Below are 15,992 nucleotides of genomic sequence, written 5' to 3'. Positions count from 1 at the left end.
GGGGCGCTGCGCGGGCGCGGCGCTGGAGGGAGGCCGCGCGGGGGCGCCTGAGGGGTTTGGGGTGCGGGCGCTCCGCGCGGGCAGGAGCGCGCTGCTGAGGGCGAGCGGGGTGTGTGCATTGGCGCGGCCAGCCCCATTTCTTCCCACTTTTCTCCCGCCGGCACTGTCATTCCCGCGGTGTCCTCCAGTTCCCACCCTCCCAGGGCATTTAGTTTTCCCGCTGCTGCCTCATTTCAGTGCCCGTAAATCTCTCTCGGCTTCTTGCCTGCGTCTCCTTCCTTTTCCCTGTCCTTCTCCCAGTTTTTGTACAGCCTCCACGAGTGTGGTTTTGGTGATGTTTCTGCTCTCTTTTGCAGCACCCCATTTTTATTCCACATTCTCCCCATATCACTTTCTGCTTATGTCCATCATTTTGTCCCACATGGATGCCTGAACTGGAGCATCGGGCATGGCCTTGTCCACTTCCTCCAAAGGCAAGGAAATAAAGTGTTTGTACACACACAGTTTTTCCTTACTTCTCTGTAAACCCGAACACTCAAGTGCAAGGTCCTGTTTGTTTTTTCCTTTATCTGCCCTCCTGATCTCCACTTCTCAACAATTCCTTGAAAGTTCTTACAGCTAAAGAGAAGGTCTTTGGAGAGCATCCTTTGCTGAACCTGCCTGAGACAGCAAAGCCAGCTGCTATTACAGTTCTCACCGCATCCTTCTGTACACATAAAAAACAAACAATATTTTTTATCCCATAGCTTTTAATCCTCAATGCTGTGCTCATTACATTACTTTAAGAATAGGTCACTCTGTTTCATTTTTCAGGGTACATTACAATTTCTAAGAGGGTGCTCATTGGAAACAATTTCAAGAGGATAGTTTAATTATGTTATAGAAAATGTATAATCAAGACACTGATGTGCACTTGATACATCAAATTTATTTTCAGTGAAGTTGTTAGTTGATTTTTTCTTCCTCAAGTTAATTTTAGTTTACTGAAAAAAACATTCAACAAAAAAATTACAGTATACAAGCTGTGAAATATACTGTGACAAAATTGACAATGTTTTCCCCTGGGTTTTTTATTTTAATATGAAAAAGAAATAGAATAATCTTATTTTTCTTTTTCTAGCTGCCAATTTATAATACATTTCCTCTGCTTCAGTATTCAAAGTCATTTCAAGAATTATATTGGAAGAAATCAATCTACCAACTCAGGTAGCAAAAACTTTTGCATGGAGAAAATAATTTCTGCCTCTCTACATTCTCGGAATAGTTCCCCTCAACTTGCTGTAAATTACTATTTTACAGAACTTAGAGCAATACAGAATCACAGATTGTTTGAGATTGGCTTGTCCTTCGTGTGTCTGGAAATCCAGGATTAGTTGCTCCATACCTTTTCCATGGATCTGGGTGAGGCTGACTTCCTTTCTAAGTAAACTGGAACATCAGACCCCTTAAGTGTAGGGATAATTACATATTTCTTAATTAGATGGTCACAAATTTCTCCTCTCACAGGATGCTGCCCTTTTTTCAGCAAATGAGCTGGTTTGCAATAGTCCCTTTCATCCTCCTCACTTGATGTGCAATTATTCAACATATTATGTAGCCCTCAGACTGGATGCAGAATTATTCCTTCCCTTCTTTCTCCAGGATCCTGTGGGGATTAAACCCACCCCAGTGAATTTGGAGCGCTGAGAACTGCCAAAAGTGTCCCATAAGATTTCTGGATCCCACAGGTACAGTTTTTTGGTGATTTATGGATATGAATAACTTTTTTCTATTTATAAGGAGTCTCTTCAGGGGCCTCAGGCTCTGCTGAGAAATCTGAGGGGAAAAACAGGATTGTAAAGGTTTTACATGGTAGGACATACGCAAGGTGCCTGCAGGTCTGGAGCAGGACACACTGATCCCATAACGAAATGCAAAGACAGATTGAACTACCAGATTTTGTAATTACAAAATGTGGTGTTCATCACAACATAAACATTTTGCAGATACAAATTAATTTCTGTAATTGTATTTCTTGGTGAAAAACAAACAAACAAACAAAACCCTTCAATAAAGAAGAAAGGTTCTATTTCAACAATTGCAAAAATGAACGTTTTAACACAGCATTTCCAAATAATTTCATGTACTGAAATTTTTTCAAATAATATACAAATATACAAATATTTGTATATATAATATACATAATGGATATATCATATACTAATACAAAAATAACGCTGAATTCTTTTTCTTTTCCTTTCCAGTAAACATTGTAGTGTGTAATATATATTACATTTTATATTGTCAAGAGCTGCTTCTCAAAGAACATCTTTAATATTGGAATGGAGGCAGTTTTACAAAATCTACTGAGTTGTTTAAAGGTTGGGTTTTTTTTTTTTTAAGACGTTCATTAAGGGGGGAAAACCCCAAACCTGACACTGACTTTAATGGGAAGTATTGTGTATTCTTTAATCTAAAAGGAATCCAAATGGCTTCTAGATTAAGTATCTGCAGGGTCCAGCAGTCAAATGCAAAATGCTGCTCCACCAAGCAGAAGGCTTCAGAGTAAGACGTCAGGGGCGGGTAAAGGATGAAAAATATTTCCCGTTGAAGCCGCGGGAGGCGATGTGGGACAAGGTAACGAAGTTACTGCAGAGGAGCTGACAGGTACTGTCACTGTTCCTTGATTTCCGTGTGGCTCTGCAAGCACCTCCCAGCCCTCTCTGAGAAACACCAAGGTGAGCCTGGGAAATAAAACTTCCAGTGGACAATTTATGAGAGAAGTCTGTGAACTGAGAGCACGCTAGTCAAGAATTTTAGGCAAAATAAATTAACAAAATACTTTAAAATGCGTCAAAGGTTCCAGCTGGGTACGTTAAGTGGGTGTATGGTGGTCTACATACATCTGCTCCATTGTGGGAAATGAAAAATTCATCTCAAATAACCCAGAGCTTGGCATTGACCTGGGAATTGTTGGATTGAATTCACTCTACCACACAGAGGATGTGTTTCAAACTTGAGGAACTTAAATTCATAAGCAAGTTTGGATCCTTCCAGACGAAAGGTTTTAAAGGACCGTTAAATACACAAGGGATTTGTGTGTTGCAAAACACAGGGAAAACTTCTGAGCGAATTAATGCTGAGTACCTGGCTGGCAGTGATATATGAAAAACCTGATTCTGGGCCAGAGCAGGGAGATATGAAACTGGAAAAAAAAGGTGGTGATGATGATGATGGTGGTGGTGGTGGTGTTCCCTGCCTGCTGCTTTGCGTCCCTGCTCCTGCCAAGGCTCCTGGAGTCATCTGAGGGGTTGGGGTGACATAAGGCACAGGAGGCGGTGTTGTTCCAGCAGTGTAAGGTATAGCTGGAAGGACCTGACCAAGACAAGAGTTAGCTCTCCAGAGCACTGAGTTGCGTGGTGAGAGTCACACTGGCTTGCTGCCGGATCTTTGTTCATTTACCATTTTAAAGAGACTGGATGCCAGCCAGCTGCTGGCTGTGAGGAGGCGAAGGAACGGGATGAGTGTGTTTGCAAAGGGCTTTGCAAGTGGTAATTTTCGGGATAGTCACAAACAAGCGTAGCACCTAAATTTCACCTCCGCAATCCTTCCCCAGGCGCTCGGGCTGACCAGGAGCCGCATCGTGAACAGCACGGAGCGCTCTCACCGAGCTGCGCTGAACGCGAGCGCCGGCGCTGCAGGACAGGGGCGGGCGCCGGCAGAGCCCCGTCCCCTCCTGCCTGCTCGGGGCGGGCAGCGCTGAGCTGCGAGCAGCCCCGAGCCTTCCCGCCTTCGCCCTCCAGCACCCCTCCTGGAAACGGCCTTTGCCTTGAATTTCACGGTTCTCTCTGAAGCCATTGCCGGGCTGTGCAATCCTTTCCAAAGTGACAGTCTGTGTGTCGCCGTGGGAGGCACGACGGCGGGAAGGCTCGGGGCCAGGACAGACACCGGGGCCAGCACGGCAGCGCAGTGGGGTCGGCTTCAGGCAGCCCTGGAGACACCTTTGTAAGGAGCGAGGGCCTTAGTGCTACCACACCAAAGATGGCGGCCCAGCCGGAAGTGGCTTCTGCCAGCACAGAAGGGATGAAGTCGAGTGATACCACAGCGAAGATGGCGTCGCACTGGGCAGTTACTTCCGCCGGTACCAAAGATGGCGGGATAACCCCGCGGTCCCGTGATGCCACACTAAATATGGCGTCTCATCCGAAAATGACTTCTGCCAGTGTGGTGACACGAGCAGGAAGTCACGTGTTGCCACACCGAAGATGGCGTCTTAACCGGAAGTGACGCCTGCCAGCACCCAAGATGGCGGACTGTACCGGAAGTCACGTGATGACACACCGACGGCGGCCATCGGCACTAGGCTTATTTGACCTTCCAAAGATGGCGGTATTCTGCGCATGCGCCTTGGGTAGGGGAGGAAATTGCATCCTAGAAGGAAACGGGCCACGGGGACACGGGGCCACGGGACACGGGACACGGGGACACCGGGCCACGGGGCCACGGGCCGTGGGGCAGCGGCGCCGGCAGCACCAGCAGGATGCAGCTGCTCTTTCGCAGGAGGTGAGAGGCGGCGGCCGGAGCTGGAGGCAGGCTTTGCCAGGCAGGGCCAGCAGGAGAATTCCCGCTGCCGGCAGCTCCCTGGGAGTGCTGGGCGGCCTCGGGCTGAGGAGGTGGGAGCTGTGGCGGTGTTCGTGTCCCCGGGAGCTGCTGGAATGACAGCTGGCAGCAGCCTCGTGTGTCTGTGTGCGTGTGTGTGTGTGTCTGTGTGTGTGGAAGCAGCCATAGCGCTGGCAGCCAGGTCGGAGCTGGGAAATGAACATCAGCAGCTGGAAACAAGCCACAGAAATGGGCTGAAATGGGACGGACTGCTCCCAAGCATCTAAAAATAAAAATCCTTGTTGGTTTTGCTCTAGGATCTCAAGGCTGGAGCGACTCCGAGATGTTGGCATTTCTTTTAATGTAGTTTTGGTGAGGTGCTGCCGCCGTGCCGTTCCACAGCTGCTGTGGGCTCAGCAGGTGCCCCGGATTTCCCTGCGAGCTGCTGGCCTGTTCTCCCAGCCCAGCGGACCGGAGACAGCTCACGGTGTTCCCCAGGGGATTTCTGCCGGCAGGGACGGTTCCGGTGCCACTGGGGCCGTGGCGAGAAGGGAGGGCTGGCAGTGACAGGCTTGGGATGCTCTTGTGAAAAACGCCAGTCACTTGTTTTGCATTTTAAAAGTTTCATAGTGATAAAATAGTTATAAAAATAGAGCAACAAGAATTTAGACAGAGTTAGGATAATGAAGGACAATAAAAAGCAAAGAATTACGGATGTCTGGGTGCTTTCCTCTTGAAAGCATGGCTCGCTAACCAAGGATTAACCCTTAAAAGCAGTACCCTGTTGCATATTCATATATCTCATACGTGATGCATAAATTCTTTTCAAATAAGGGGTGTTCTCTGGTTATCATCAACTTCTTCCCCTTAATCCTGGAGGCTCCTTAAAGATGGAGAGGAGGTGGAAGAATGTCTTTTCCGATAAGGAAGCAGTAACTCTTAGGTGTCTTGTTGCTGTTATCTCTGTGCAAATAATTTCTTGATTATCCCATCCCTTTCTTGAGCTAGTTAAAAAATATCTTACATTGCATAGTTTCTATTATAACGTTATGTTATAACCTAAAACTATCCACCACACTACTTAAAGAGGACTGATACAGCACTACAAAATAACTTTCCAACATAACACATATAGTATTCCATTTAATATTTGCAAAGAGCCAATCATTTAATGTGCATTTTTCACACTCTTCCTGTGGCACACACATTCCTTCCTCCCAGGCAGGCTCTGGGCTTGGATTCCTCGACTGGCACTTGCCAAGCGCTGGAAGGGCCTTGGCTGTGCAGGGAGCAGAACATTCAAGGGGAAAGCAAAGCTAGGGATGTTCTGGATTCAGAAAGAGACTGCAGAGAGGTCCTTTTGGAAGGGACTGAACTTTCCAACTGTGCCAAAACGAGCCAGTGGGATGTGAAGGTGTGGGGCAGTCTGGAAGGCTCCTTGTGCCCAAAGGATTGTGGCAAGTGCAGTGCTGGAAAAGTCTGAAGTAAATCTTGGAGTGCCTTTTGTTGGCTTGTTGAGCTTGGCAGAGACGCTGAGTGTGAAATTGCAGGGAAGCTGCCCTCGCTGCAGTGGCTGGAGGGAGAAGCAGGGGCAGCTCTTTGCTGGCTGCTTCTTGTCCACCTTCCCCTCAGTCCCCTGGAGCTCCAGGTCACCACACCGCCTTTGCTTTTCCAAGGCTTTTTTGCTGAAGGGTTTCTGAATGTGGTCATGGGCTTTGCTGCAGCTGGATTTTATTTCTGCTTCTGGCAGTTCCCCTGCCAGGTTCACTGCAGTAGAAGCAGGCACATGAAGCCCAGAGCCTGGACTGGGATGCTCCAGGCCCCTGCCAAGCACAGGGGTCACTGCTTGGTGTTGATTCTCCAGTCCTGTCTGCTCAGGCCTTGTTCTGACCTGCACAGCCATAAATGCCATTGCAGGAGCAGCAGAACATCCCACAGCTCCTGTGGATCACTTGTTGCACTGACTGTGCTGCAGCCTGAGCTGTGGGGCCTGAATGTTAGGTTTGAATTAACGCAAATTTCCCAGGATTGTGTGTTTGGAGTTGCTGCTTTAGGGATGGCAAGGTCTGGATTTGGATTTTGTGTCAGCTGTAGGTCTGGATTGGTGGGAATTGTTGGAGGAAAGAGAAGGGAATTGAAATGCACAGATCTATTCCTGGAGAAATGACCAGGATGGGAGAAAAGAGGGTGTGGGACTGCTGGGAGCTCCTGGAGAGAGGGAAAGGATTCAAGGATTGGAAGCAAAAGCCGTGGAATAAAGCCTGAAGGGGGGCAGAGGAAAAAGAGAAAGAATCCCTGCTCCAGGAATCCAGCAGGGGCCAGGAGAGGATCATTTTCCACCCACCAGCTCATGGTGAAATCCTAATAATGAAGGTCAGAGGAAATGATTTGTTTGCTATTAGGTTTGGAATGGAAGGTGCTATTCCAGAGGGGAATATTCACCTGTTAAAATTCTGTTGGATAAAGGCAAAGAGGGAGGAAGCAGCTGGGGAATGAACAGGTGGATTTTTGGTGGATTCAGGGGAAGATGTGGGAAGGGGCTCTTAGGTAAAATACACCTCACGGGTACCACCAGGAAAAGCCCCAGCTGCCCTTCTTTCCAAGCTCTGACACTCCAGAGGGGTAACCAGTGGTTAGCACACCCATGTCTGTATTCCTTAGATGCCCAGTGCTTTGTTGGGAAGAGATAATATTAGGAAATGTACAAATCCAGGGATGTAACTCCTGATAAAAAAACTCTGGAGGCCCAGGTTTTGATATTCACAGTAAGGTTTTATTGATTGGGTGGAAAGATTCAGATTTGCTGGGGTTCCTGTGTTTACTTCAAGCTGCTACTCCTCATGAGACCTGGGAATAAGATTTCCCAGTTCCAGTGGCCCAAATAGGAAGTGCACCAATTCCAAAGTGTGGGGATTCTGGATACGCTTCCTGAGTTTGGCCTGGAAAGAGAAAGGAAACACAGTTTAACCCCACCCTGAGTGTGTCTCCTCTTTTCTGTCCCATGGAGGGAGTGTTGCAGACTGATGAGAAGAATTTGTAGTGTAGGGCATAGGAATCATTCCTTTTTATTTTGTGTTTATTTCTAATTCTTGATGAATTTCAGGAGGAGTGGAATCCCCTCTCTGTTAAATCAGTGCCTTTGAAGGTGATTTGAACAGACACACAAACCTTGCCTTATTTTGGAAGTCCTAGTGAGGAAGGGCCAGGGTTGGTTATTGTTGTTTCTGCCTCTTGCAGGGTTGACAATCCCACTGGTTCCATGAATGAAAACAACAGGATGGGTGTTTTGAGGGTCCCTTGGCAAATTGCTGACAAGGAAACGTCCCCACCAAGGTCTTGTCTGTGGCACCTGGAGCTGCCCTGGCCACTGAAAGGCTCCAAATCACCTGGTGTTTGAGGTGAGCTGTGGCAGAATGGAGGAGCAAACACTTGGGATTGATTTCCTGCAAGAACTGCGTTTCGGCAGCAGCGATCGGCGGAGCTGTGGTGAGAAACATCTCCAGTTTGTGCTTCCCTGCAGCTCCTCCTCCTGCCCTGGGCTCCTGGCACTGCTGCCATGGGAGACAGGCTCCCTGCTCCCACTGAAATGCAAAGCAATGGAAATGCCAGAGATGAAACATTAGTGTGGAGTGGGAAGTGGGAAGCAGCTGCTGGCAGCAGGGTGACCCAGTGAACGGGCACTTCCCAGGGACTCGGCAGCCACGTGGGGAGGAACATGGCAGGGCTCCACCACGGAGTACCAGCTCTGCTCGACCCTCAGCCCTGGGATCTTGTCAGATCAGCTGCTCCTTCTGATCCTGAGCAGGCACAAGTTATCCCTATTTGCTTCTCAAGGAAAAGCCTAAGCTTGGTGTCCTGCATTAGGGTTGTTTACAACCTCTGGAGTTTCCTTATTAATGACTGCCCAGGAAGGAGCTTGTGGGATGTATTCACTGGACAAGTTTGGTCACAACTGACAGAATTCCTGCTGGCTCCTTCCCCTCCTGGTCTCTCGTGTTTCACTGAACAGAGCTGGCAGCACTGGGAACATCTTTGTGCTCCTGCTTTTCATCCTCTCCACAATCCAGAGGGTCTGGCAGGGGAGAAAGAGAGGAGCCAGGAATATCAGGGTAATGAGGAACTTCAGCTGCTGTCAAGCAGAGACTTCCCAGGCCTGGATCTGAAAAGACCTGGGCGCTGCAACCCTCTGGCTGCTCTGTCCCATCCTGGACTGGATGTTTCTAGTTTTGGTTTAACAGCTTGTCCCAGGAAATCTGCACAAGCCTGACACAATGTTTGTCCTGGTTTCTGAAGAACCTGGAATTCACACCTTAGTCCCTTGGCAGTGTTTTCTGCTCTAATTTCCCTCTGAACACTCGCTGCTGGGATACACTGGGAAAAGCCCTGTCCCTGCATGGGATGGAAACTCCTCCGTGTCTCACCAAGAGGTTCAAAGCCCGTTTGGTTTCTGGAGGCAGTCGATGAACTCGGCCTTGCTCGGGGTCCTGCTCGGAGGGTCAGCATTCCCTCTGTCAGGAAGAGGGGCAGAGAAGGACACATTGGTGAGAGCATCCCCCTTGGGAAGGTTCCATCCCCCTGCCGTGCAGAAGGCACAGCAGAAATGGGTGTTGAGACCAGAACTGCTGAAAACGAGGGGCTCAGGGAAAGGCAAACGCCCTCCGTGTGCCGGAGGCTCCGCTCCGTGAGCTCTGCCAGAGGCGCCCCCGGAGCAGCGGCACCTCCCGAGCTGCTGCGCCAGGATCGCGGCGGTGCCGCGGCACCGATGCGGCCCTGCTGGGCTGGGAGCTGAGGTGTCCCCCCACCTTCATCCGAGCCCCCTGTGCTCCCCGTTTGTTCCGGCTGCTGCACTGCCCCTGCCGGCCCTTTCCTCTGGCTCTGCCTCCCTTTCCTCCTTTGGCTGCGCTGTGGGAATCCTCTGCTGCCTTCTGGAGCCGGGTGAGGAGCGCTGGGATGTCATCCGGGGTGCAGTTCAGGATTTGCTGTGAGGACAGAAACCCAAGGGACCGAGGTGAAAGCGAGCCCGGGCTGGGCACGGCTGGGAGCCCGAATCCCAGGGCCTGCTGCATTTCCCAGGAGGATGCACAGGAGTGGGCAATCCAGGCATGAAACAGCTGAATGCATCCCTCTGCAAGCACGGAGCTGCTGGGCCGGGCTGTGTGCTGTCCTTCCCAAGGGGACAAGTGACCCATGGACGGCTGGAAAATAACCCAGGTGGGATGGGCAGGAGCAGAGCTGGAATCAGCAGAGCCGCCTCAGGTCAGAGGACATTGGCACTGGCCCGGTGATGGAGATTTGCTTTTGGCCACCTTATCTTTGTGCACAGCGAGTATCACTTGGAGAAATGGCCAGAGGATGCATTAAATGCCTGCTCGGGGAGGAGCCCCTTGCTCCCTGCCTCTCTTCTCCCTCTGCTCCTGCCCGTGGACTGTGCGGTGTCCTTGTTCCCACCGTTTCCTTTGCCATCTCCTGTGCTAACGTGGCTCCAGACTCCTCGTGCTCGCCAGAGCCGGAGCTTCGCCGTTCAGGGTCTGCAAACGAGGGACAGAAAAATACATTTGCTCTCAGAGGTGGGAAATGGGCTCCCCCAAAGGCAGGGATGCGTGGGATGGTAGCTCCCAGCCTGGGTGTTTGTTCTGGGTTGTGAGGGCACCTCGGGACACCCCGAGAAGCAGGAGGCCATTGGAGCTGCTAATTAAATCCTGCGGGGCACAGCAGCCGCCTGCCAGCCCCGTGTCCGTGCCCTGCCTGCTCCCAGCTGCAGACAGGGCTGAGCCCCGAGGAGCAGCCAGCAGAGTCCTGCCAGCCCCGGCTCCCGCTGCTCCGGGTGCCCAGCTCCTGGGCCCTCAATGGAGCTACGTGGAGGAGCTGAAGAACCAGAGGTCAGGTGGGATTAGATGAACTCTGCTCTCCGTGGGAGCCTTCAATCTCCCAGAGGTTCCAGTTTAACCGAATGGCAGTGGAGAAAGAAGGAAGAAGCCCTGGAATTCTGCAGGATGGCCGTTTAGGCAGCCCTGGGCACAAATCAGCATTTTTCTACACACTGGGCAGTCCCTCAAGCGCTTGCAGTAGGTGCTGAATCCCCATCATCCTTCCAAAACCCCAGCCCCGAGGCACGTCCCGGCTTCCAGCAGCCACGCACGCGGTGGGGGGGATATTCCAGCGGGAGCAATCGCTGGGGCGGGCCCTGGTGCAAAGCAAAGGCTGTCAGCTCAGGGCAGGGGCGCGGAAAGGGCCGGCACGGCCCCGGGGATCTGCGAGGGGGACAGCTGGGGAGGCAGCTGTGGCGAAGGACCGTGGCAAGTCCAGGGCCTGAGGGGCAGGAGCGGGGCTGGAATTGGGCACCGGGAGGGGACCCCGGGCGGGGAACGCGGGGAGCTCCGGACCGCGGGCCGGGGGACCGGGAGGCACTGCTGGCCCCGGCAGGGCCCGCCAGAGCTGGAGCCGTGGGATGCCGGAATGGTTCGGGGTGGAAGGGACCTTAAAGGCTCATCCTGCTCCACCCCTGCCACGGGCAGGGACACCTTCCACTCTCCCAGGCTGCTCCAAGCCCCGTCCAGCCTGGCCTTGGACACTGCCAGGGATCCAGGGGCAGCCTCAGCTTCTCTGGGCACCCTGTGCCAGGGCCTCAGCGCCCTCCCAGGGAAGAATTTCTTCCCAAGATGCCATCTATCCCTGCCCTGTGTCAGTGGGAAGCCATTCCCTGTTGTCCTGGCACTCCAGGGTGACAGGTACTGCAAAGGGAAGGAGTCAGAGATGGGACCAGGAATGTTTCCTCTTGCTCTTCCCAGCTAAAAGGGACTTTCATCACAATAGCTTGGGATATTATTTGTTATATGACCTCAGTGAGGGCATGTGGCCATATCTGCTGTATTTATGGATATTTATTCCCTGTTCAATCCTTTTCTTCTCCTTTAGCTCCCCATAGACCACGGGGGCAGCGAGGGAAAAGCCACATCCATGGACACAGAGGGGACCTTCCTTCCAGAGAGGCTCCTGGCCGTGGCTGAAAGGTCAGTGAGTGGAAGACAGGAGTAGATGGACTCACAGCTCAGCTGGAAAATGCTTTCCACAGGTCCTGGAGGTTGATCTGGCAGGTGTTCCCTTTGGAAAGCTCTGGTGTTGTTCCTGTCCCGTCTCTGCCGCTCTCTCCCCACAGCTCTCGTGTCATTGTCCCACGGCACGAGGTGATTTCCCTCTCTTGCTGCTGGAAGGGACTGGGAGCTTCCCAAGCAGCTGGGGACAGGACTGGCTGGATCCTGTCAGGGAATTGGATCTAATCCTGCTGGCCTCTCCCACAGCAAGGACTGCTCCCGTGTTCCCTGTCACCAGGGAATATTTGGCAGCCAAGCAAGGGAGAGGAAGGAAAATGATGCTTGCAGCAGGCACAGGTGTGTCTGTGCTGGCAGGTTCAGGGTGTCCTTGGAATCATGGAATCCTTCAGGTTGGAGGAGCCCTCTGAGATCACAGTGCCCAACCATTCCCCAGCACTGCTGAGGCCACCACTATCCCACGTCCCCAAGTGCCACATCCACATAGCTTTAAATCCCTCCAGGGATGAGGTCTCCACCAGTGCCCTGAGCAGCTGTGCCAGGGCTGGACAGCCTTTCCACTGTGAGACTTCCCAATATCCAGCCTAAACTTCCCCTGGGATCACGTCAGGCCATTTCCTCTTACCCATTTCAAATGGTTCCGATCATTCCCTTCTCTTTTCATCACCTCAGGTTGCATTTTCCTCCTCTGTTTTTATCTCTGCTGGGGATGTGAGTTTTCTTCCAGTCTTTTGGCCAAGCTCCTGGCTAACTCCAGGAGCTCCAAGGTTCATCCCCTTTTCCCCTGATTTTGCAGGAATGGCCTCTGGCAGCGATGCCCTGGACAAGGTGGCCTCTGCCGGGGCTTTGCCAGCGATCGCCAGGCCCAGCTGCTGCGTGAGGCTGGAGACCGAAAACTCCTTTTCTCCCCCTGGATCCCCAGTCCGTGTCCCGGAGAGGCTCCTTTCCTGCTGGCACCGCAGGGACGCTCCCGAGGCAGCGGGCGGAGGGAGCCGTGCGGCTCCGCGTGGGAAGCGCCGGGACGCGCCGAGCGCAGCCGGAGCTGTGGGAAGAGATCTCCCTCTGGGCTGCAGGCACAGGGCAGGGCCGGGAGCTTCCTGGGCAGCGTTCCCGCGGCAATTCCCTGCCGGTCTCCCTGGATCCCGCCCCGGACACGGTGCGGACAATCTCGGTGGCACAGCTGGGAGCTCGGTGAATTGGAAGCAGAGCTGAAGGGTTTGTCCACCAAGAGAGGTGGTGATTTCTAGAGCAGAGGAGAGTGGTATTCCACACGGGGAATTTGGGATTTGGGATGGTCCCAATCCATAATCCATAATCTTCCTGTTCATTTTCTTTTGGATGCTGCAGCCTGATGGGCTGGGGGAGCTGCTCCTTTCCGTTACCATTTAATTTTCTGTATGTCATTAATTCTCTGTGGAAATCTGCTTTTAATAAAAGGCCCGGGAGGATACTGATGAGATCCCGCAGGTGTGTTCAGACCAAGGGTTGTTCTGGCTGGCAGAAGCTGCACCAATCTCCCAGGAATCTCAGCCTGGATTTTCTTTTCTCTCGGTTCTCCCAATCCTCACTTTGGGGGTGCAGTGCAGCCCTGCCCTGTGTATCTCCTAGAAGAGTTTTGGGGTCAAAAGTGTTCTTTTATATTCTGCAGTATTTATAATTTGATTAAAAAGAATAAAACCGCATCAGTGTGGTTTGGACTGGTTCATTTGCATTGGTTAATTAAAGCAAATCGGTGAGAAGGGGTTTGAGCAGCCCTTGGTTGGAGCTGGCAGCTCTCTCTTCCTTTGTGTCTCTTCGTTCTCTGAATTTCTTTGAATTATTTCTTCAGCAGTTCCTGCAATCAAGATACACAGTGAGGAGAAACAGCGTTGCTGCCCTGCTGGATTGGGCAATCCAAGTCCAGTTCCTCAGAGGGATTGAGGGGACGGGGAGCTGAGCCTCAGGCTGGGATTTGGCAGCAGGAATTCAGTGAGGAGGGGAGAGGGGAGATCCCCCAAAACTGGTTAAAGCCAATTCTGCTGGCTTTGGGTGCCCCCACCCCGAAAAATGATCCTGGTTAAAGGGGACTTGAGGAAGCAGTGGGATGTGCTGGGGGGGCTGTGCTGGAACCCCCAAACCCTGGGCAGGGATGGTGAGCAGTGCCAGAGACACAGGAACGCTATGGAAGGGGGGACTGTCACCTCCACATTCCAGCTAGGAATGCTGGACAGTGTCAGCTCCATGGGGACACTATGGAAGGGCTCTGCTGGGATCCCCAGAATCCAGTCGGGAATGCTGGGCACTGCCAGCTCTTTGGGACACTGCCTGATCCCGAGAGTTTTCCCATTATTTTCTGTCGTGCTCAGTACCTGACACTTCATTAGAGAGCCACAGGCTTAAAATGCCACGGGAGCAGCTGGAATCACAGGCAATCACACAGAAGCCGGTCCAGGATTGGAAATGAGCTGTTCCACAGATTTCTTCTTCCCAGAGGGTTTTTAATTTCAAGCAGAACACTGCCCGTGCCCCGACCCCCCGTCCCCCGATCCCATATCCTTTATTTTTGGGGTTTCTCCATGAGAATTATCTGCCTAGGCTGGATGAAAAGTTCAAAACAAATTCCCCGGCTCTGCGGGGACCGGCGGGGTCTGGGGGGTCCCGGAGCCCCGGCGGGGCCGCAGCCGGAGCAGGAGCGGCAGCGCCGGGCTCGGCCCCAGCGCCCGTCCCGCAGCGGCTCCTCCCGCCCGCGGCGAGCCCGGTCCCCATCCCAGCGCCAATCCCGCCCCGGTCCTCCGGCCCCGGGACCCCCGGCGACACGGGCAGGACCCGGACCCGAAGCCCCGGTCCCAGCGCCGGTGCCAGCCCCGGTTCGGCCCAGGTGTGAGGGGCGGGAACGCGAGCGATGGGCCCGGCCCCATCCCGGGCACGGCGGGGCTCCGTGAGGCGGGGCCCGGAATGGGCCCGGGCTGGGGCCGGGGCTCCGTGAGGCGGGGCCGGGGCTCAGCCCGGGGCGGGGCCGGGGCTCCGTGAGGCGGGGCCGGGGCTCAGCCCGGGGCGGGGCCGCGGCTTCAGGGGCGGGGCCGGCTCAGGTGTGAGGGGCGGGGCTGGCTCAGGTGTGAGGGGCGGGCCGGCTCAGGTGCGCGGGGCCCCAGGGCGGCTGCGCGGGGCGGGGCCGAGGGGATTTAAGCCCCGGTTATCGCCTCGGCCGCCATTTGCTCACTCAGAGCACGGTGCGGGCGGGAGCTCCCGTGCGGGCTCCGCGGGTGAGGCTCGGGGGCTTCGGCCTCCCCTCCTGTCCCCCTCTCTACCCCTCCTTCCTTCTCCCCGTATTCCCTTTCTTTCTCCAACGTTCTCCCCCTTCCCTCCTCTCCCCCCAAACCTGACCCCTACACTCCTTCGTTTCCTGTCACTACCCCGCTATCCCGTTCTATTCCCCTCTCCTCCTCCCCTGTCCACCCTCCCTCTTCCCCACCTGGCCTTTCCCTTCCCTCCTCACCCCCCCATCTCTGCTCTGTCCCTGTCCTTCCCTCTCCCTCTTTCCCGCAGCCGCGGGGCTCGGGGTGCCGGAGAATAAAGCCCAGAGGGCCGGAGCCCGGCGCCCCCCGCCCTCGCTGGAGTCCCCCCACACGGGGCCGGACCCGCTCGGCGGGTCCCCCCATACCGGTCTAATACACCGCCCGACACTGCCGGGGTTGCGGCTTTCCCGACATCACACTGGGGGTCGGGGCTGGGGGTCAGGGAGGGCCCCTGCTCCGGAGGGGGTCCTGGGGAGAGGGGTGTGGGTAGCTTAGGGGGGACCCCCTCCTCCGGAGGGGGCGGGGGGGAGCGGGGTGGGTTAAGGGGCCCCCTCCGGAGGAGGGGTCCCGGGGGGGTTGGAGGGGGGGGGTTAGGGAGGGCCCCCTCCGGAGGAGGGGGTCCCGGGGGGGGTCGGGGTGGGCCTCCTCCGGAGGAGGGGGTCCGGGCAGGGGGCGGGGCGGAGGGGGCCTTCCCCCCTCCAGGCCCCGCCCCCACCCCGGACCCCCTCCTCCGGACGGGCCCCGCCCCGGGCCCTCCCGGGGACCCCCTCCTCCGGACCGGGGCCCCCCGGGGGGAGGGAAAGGGGGCGGGGTGGGTGGCCGGGGCAGGAGGGCCTGTTCGTTTGTCCGGCCGTTTCGTTTCTGTACGTGCGCTCACGGTGCAGGGTGACGTGACCCCCGCTGCTTCCCCCCCCACCCGCCCCCTTTCCCTCCCCCCGGGGGGCCCCGGTCCGGAGGAGGGGGTCCCCGGGAGGGCCCGGGGCGGGGCCCGTCCGGAGGAGGGGGGTCCGGGGTGGGGGCGGGGCCTGGAGGGGGGAAGGCCCCCTCCGCCCCGCCCCCTCCCCGGACCCCCTCCTCCGGAGGAGGCCCA

The 15,992-nt window shown here is 54.7% G+C and overlaps 1 long non-coding RNA gene across 1 annotated transcript; it reads left to right on the top strand.

Moving 5' to 3' along the window:
- The first annotated feature begins 549 nt into the window (after positions 1–549).
- On the top strand, positions 550–13,484 carry LOC137474245 (uncharacterized). Its single transcript, XR_010999253.1, has 5 exons — positions 550–1,727; positions 2,244–2,360; positions 2,687–4,542; positions 7,816–11,588; positions 12,424–13,484. It is a non-coding gene; the product is annotated as an uncharacterized lncRNA (long non-coding RNA).
- The last annotated feature ends 2,508 nt before the right edge of the window (positions 13,485–15,992 follow it).

The sequence above is a fragment of the Anomalospiza imberbis genome, chromosome 5 (genome assembly GCF_031753505.1).
Source record: "Anomalospiza imberbis isolate Cuckoo-Finch-1a 21T00152 chromosome 5, ASM3175350v1, whole genome shotgun sequence".
NCBI classification, from domain to species: domain Eukaryota; kingdom Metazoa; phylum Chordata; class Aves; order Passeriformes; family Viduidae; genus Anomalospiza; species Anomalospiza imberbis.
This window is presented reverse-complemented; position numbering and strand designations above follow the sequence as displayed.